Below are 6,000 nucleotides of genomic sequence, written 5' to 3'. Positions count from 1 at the left end.
CTAAAGTTAAAAACTATAACATGACAACTAACTTTTAATTTAGATTGAAAATTGATGAAGTAAAGGGCATATATTTTATTAATATTAAAGTAATAAAAATCAAAATACATAAAACTTTACATAAGACCTTCATATTTTTTCATCATAACAAGTGTTGATTTTTTGATCATTATTGCTTACGATATAGATGAAGGAGAAAATAGAAAGGGAGGAATCCACTTAGACCAACAACATTTGCTATAAATCTTTCTCTAACTTCATTAGATTTTTTCGTTACAAAGTGAGAGGTGATATAACAACTAACCGAAATAAAATGGAGGGTACTTAACACGTATATATATGTAACCAAAAACATATGTACTTTCTAAAGCTTTAGAAAAGTCTCGCGCAAAACTCGCAGTTCAAATTTATCCGGGAGATTGTGTGTGGTCCGTTTTATTTTACACACCCCCACACATTATAAAAAAAAAAGTAAATATGTATGTTTGCAATTACGATTTTTTTGCTTTAAAAAAATGTGAAAATCGATATTATAATTTAACTATCATACGAGATCAATTTATGTTTAGGGGGATTAAGATTTAAGGTTGCCGGCCTTTTGTTTGAGGTTTTTCATGATTTTTTCGCCGAACTCTATCTGCTCTAGAAAAATAAATAAAATGGTCTGACCAAGAAAAAGATCTCAACAATCCAATTTTTTAAAAGCAGTAGGATTATCGTATTTGAGTTTAGACCAAATATTTCTATTCACAAAACAAAAAACCCACAACATAAACAGTTATGAAAGCAGCTATAGCGGTGGTCTTTAAAACATTTTGATTCGCCTTTCCCGCAAATGTCCACTAAATACACTCTCTAAAACGATGTGTGTATACGTAACTATATGTCAAACCGTGAAAACCCGCGAAAGTATTGGAGATGTAATTATTGTACGCGCCTCCAAACAAGCCTTATTTCCGAGACATTAATATATTTACCTCCATTTCGTCCTATTGTTTTCGATAACTTTACTTGTCATGCATGATATGACGGTTCGGAAGAAGGGAGGTATACATGTATGTATGTAGGTTTTTAGGGGGTCTCTGACAAAGGACTACATTTAAAGTAACTTTTAATTCAAAATGATCTTTTTCCAAGTATGTAAGGTTTTACTTTCAGTTTTCTCTTTTTTACGAACGTACCAATGGAAGAGAGAGAGAGAGAGAGAGAGAGAGAGAGAGAGAGAGAGAGAGAGAGAGAGAGAGAGAGAGAGAGAGAGAGAGAGAGAATCTGTCCCTGCCAACCTCTGTATATACTAGTAAGTCACAGCACAGTGCAATAATAATATGCGTTCTTCCCTTTCAATCCAAATTATGCTTAGTTACTTCAACACAAATAAAGCGAATAATAAGTCGAAACGGTTGCCTAGCGTCTGATGCGAAACAGATGCGGTGTTCGGCGATTAATGATGTTATGTTATATAAAACGAAAACGAGGGGGATTCTTCGTCAGATGAAGAATGTAAACTTTACCCGGCAATCCGTGCTTGTTTCCGGTGATCATAGCTTTTTAGCTAATTCTTCAAATGTTGATAAAAAAAATGGGTGTTTTTATATAATCAGTTCCAGATTTTAATTTTTATAAAAAATTATGAATGAAAATTCCATTGCAACAATATTTGTCGTTTACAACAGTGGAGTATTTTGAATAATGCAATTACTTTTCTTTTAATCTCATTAGAAAAAAACCTGTAATTTCATTTTTTTAATTTTCTAAAAAACTAGATTTGAATTTTTGTTAAAATGCCATTATCTGTAAGGTAAAATATTTATCGAGAACCTTTTTTGTGTCAAACTTTTATTTTCAAAAAGGAAAGCTACGTATACATGTATTAGCAAATATATTTTAATGTCAATATCTTTTTTAAACTTTCAGTTTATTTTAAAAAGTGTCCACATGCCCCTTAAAATTTTAGGTATCTAAAATTTCCTTGCCCATTTGAATTTGAGTAATTTTGTTATACAAAGAAAACAATTTAGAAGCGCTTTTAATTCAGCCAGCACATTTTGCGAAAATCACTCTAGCATTCATCTATGCAACAGAATGCAATACCCTCTAGTGTTGACCAAATTTTCTTTTACAATTAAATTAACAAATTTCAATGCGTCCTTGACTTATAATGGATTCATTGACATTTGTTCACTGATAAAAGAAATGTCCTTTATATCGCTATGTACTTATATAAATTAATTAACCTATAGATCAATTAACAAACTTTTTTATATGCATGTATAATGTCACGTTGACTGAAAATTTTGCAAATGTGTATTTCAGACAAGTTTCTGAATCTTTTGATTACATTTTTTACATCTCATTTTACCTTTGACTCTAGCAATACTGGTTCGATTATATAAGTCATATAAACGAATACTACACGGCATTCAGTGAAGGAATGCATCAAATAGATTCGATTTCAAGATTACCCACTGAAAAATTTAATCGAGTTTAGAATTTAGAAACGAATACCAGGTGTAAGGTCAAAAGTGAAAGTAAAAGTAATTTTAAAGGACCTACATGCCAATATTTACTTTATAACCTCCTACCGTAGAAGAGTGTTTACTGGAAAGTAAAATAAAGTTCACCAAATCACAATAAATAAAAGAAATTTATTAGCGACTGCAGGTAGCCAGAATCTGTTTTGAATTAAGGCGTGTGTGAAGAAAATATTTTGCATTGAGGAGAAATGAAGAACTGAAGCAAACATATAAAAAAAAGAGAGTACGGTCGTTTGGCAATTACGAACGGGCTTTTCTCAAGCACGCAATTAGACGCACGTGCCGATTTAACATTAGCTTAATGAAATCTGTATTGCTGAGAGCTAGTAAAGCCATTTGTTCACCGTTCACTAGTTGTTAGGCCTTGGTTTTTCTTTTAATACAATTACTGAACTAAAAGATGAAAAGGACCCTTGGTCCAAATAGCCAAGTTAACGTACGGGTTGCACAGGTGTTCGAAAAACGTAACGAAAAAAAAATAAGACGAAAAAACAAATAATACAAAACAGATTTACGCCCCCAAGTTCATTTTTATTTTATGTAAAGGATATATGGAAAAAATATTCTTCGTTTAATTTATTTCCCTACTTTTTCATGCATAAATTTTAATGATTTGATTTAAAACATTTTTGGAAAACCGCCTAAAACACTCTCTGATGTTTATTTTACCTTCTCTCCCGCCAAATATCGTATTAAAAAGTTATGCAATTGCTTTTATTTTTGATAAATAATATTAAAAACAAAAACCTCATTCTAGCATGCAGCATTTTGGATTTCCTCAGACTTGTTCTAAGTTGAGACGTTGGTGATACGATTGTACTACTATTTGATTGATATTGTACGAGATGTTCTCTGGCGACAGATATTATCGCCTCCTACTTTCTTGCACATTCTTTCATTATCGTCGGTATTGTGTGTATGCTATAGAGTGCAAGATACGTTGAATCCGATACTTGTACTACATGAGAGAGAGAGAGAGAGAGAGAGAGAGAGAGAGAGAGAGAGAGAGAGAGAGAGAGAGAGAGAGTATTCACCATTTTCTTTCTATATTGCATGCATATTGGGTTGGGTTTTTTTTCAATTATTATTACGGTGTTTTATTTTTTGAATGCAGAATTACGTTCTCTGCTATAAATAAACCCAGATTTTAAATACACGGATGTACTAACATACTGTACCTACATGTATCTATGTATTTCCTATAAAACTTTATACTGATACTAGTACTCGTTCCAAGAAAAGAATCAGCTGTATTTTTGCTATTACTCCATATTGCTATAGTAAAACAATAATTATATAATAATCATAAGGGAAATATAAATCATATACATTTCATAACAGAAGGCAATAATGAAACAGAGAATAAATGGAACACTTGGTGGTATTCATAAAAATTGTATTCAATTTCTTTAGAATATATACGTGTACAGTATATGAGATTCAACTGTTGCGAATGTAATTGACTACGTTTATTTTGTCTTAAATCATAGATAATTTTATTTGAACTGAGTTCTCAACCTTAAATGTTATAACTTCCTTCAGAAAAGAAATGGACAAGCATCTGTAATCATACGGATTATCCAGTGTTTAGCTTATCATAGTTTAAGAATTAATAATAATATATAAAATGCATTTCGAAATAGGGAGGACATTACATTTGTGAAAAATTGATGTTTTGTTGTAAGTAAATAGATGAGACCAGTCCCGAAAATAAGATGTCGTCCATGTAGCCATATACGACTTTTGATAAGAAGTTTCTGGTTTTTTTTTTTATTGTTTCTTCGTTTTTTAGATATATGAAAATATTCAATGAATAAAGTTAAAACAGTATATTGAGGTTTATTTTCTTATTTTTTATGGCTCGAGAAAAAACACACATTTTAGATGGATCTGATAGTTTGCCACCCTTTCTCCTAACATGTATACGAGCATGGTCACGATTTGAGCTGAAAATTTTCAAATCTTATTCTCATAGTTTTATTGTTTAATAAAAATGTTAGCTCTGTATCTTGCTTGATTTTATATATATGTATAAGCTTTAAACTTGAAAATGAAAATTTGAATTTTTTTTGTTCAAATCGTGACCATGTCACTTTCAAAAAGCAGGACCCTCTGTGTGTGTTGGCATGATTAAGAATCCCTACCCTCTTATCTTACAATAAAGCCAAGTAGGTGCATGTGATATACCAACGTGTATTTATGAAATGTAAACATCTTTTATCGGATGAACGCCATCGCAATGTAAGTAGAGTTGAATATTTCAATTCGACTACCTCAAAAAAAAAAAAAAAAAAAATAGATGGAAGGATTGGTGTTTTGCTGATTTCTGAAAAAAATGTTTTTAATTTAAATTATGCATTTTTTTTTGTCAGTCTAAATCTATAGTATTTTTTCTGTTGATTAACAGAAACTTGACAGATATTTTAATTATAAGGATTATTGCTCAGGAGTTAACGAACGTCCTCGAAACTGTGAATTTAACTAAATTCGCGAACATTAATGCCATAAAAAATTAACGATACTCGAGTATTTAGCCCACCATCTTTGTCAATTCAATGATAATGAGATGCAATGGGTGATGATTTCACATGAATTAAAAGGGATGGATGGTCAAGACCATTTTAAAGACTATATGAATAGAATTATATTGATCTCTTTTTAGAAAAAAAGCTCTGTAAAAAAAAAAAACCAGGAACAATATATTCCAAATTATGAATTTTTTTCTTTACATAAGAGCTTATAGCTAAACATATTTTCATCGCAAAACTTGTTGACCACCCAGAATCCTGAATGAATTTTTAATACATTTCCCATTCCATTCAATTTATTTTCCCTAAAACGCATGAATGCGGTAATAATCAGATAATATTCTAAGGACGAACAGAACCAATTTAAAAACTATAGTAAATGTTTTGTAACGTCTGATGTTTCAAAAGAAGACAAAGCTCTATAGATACCGTACGGTGTATATATCTGGTCATTTCCACGATGATATAATTTTTCGCGTTTTATTTTCACGATATCTTTTACATTGCAAAATATCCAATACGCAGACGTTATACCCGACATTGTTTGCTGTAAGAAAAGTTTTTTAAAAATCGTAAAAAAATGAATGCTGCAAATAAAATAGTTAGACATTTTCCCCCAATTTCGCAAATTTATTGACATGTGAAAAAAACACCCCGGATTTACGGTATATATCCCGTTACAAATAGAGAGATACGATTTTTGGTGATATTTTATGAATATTTACCTGATGTCTACATGCATCCAACAATGAAATTATTCAATACTGTGCATCAACTTATATTCGTGTGCGAGAATTTTTTGCGAGGTTCGCGAGAGCCTCGTCTTCGTAAATGCATGTATTCCTCACCGTGATCTAGTTTTTAAATGCCTGAGTTTAGTATTTTCACTTTGAATAGGGTAATTTTTAAGAATAATTGAAGTGAAGATCATTGAAAAA

Source organism: Magallana gigas, chromosome 10 (genome assembly GCF_963853765.1).
Source record: "Magallana gigas chromosome 10, xbMagGiga1.1, whole genome shotgun sequence".
In the NCBI taxonomy this organism is placed as follows: Eukaryota; Metazoa; Mollusca; class Bivalvia; order Ostreida; family Ostreidae; genus Magallana; species Magallana gigas.
This window is presented reverse-complemented; position numbering follows the sequence as displayed.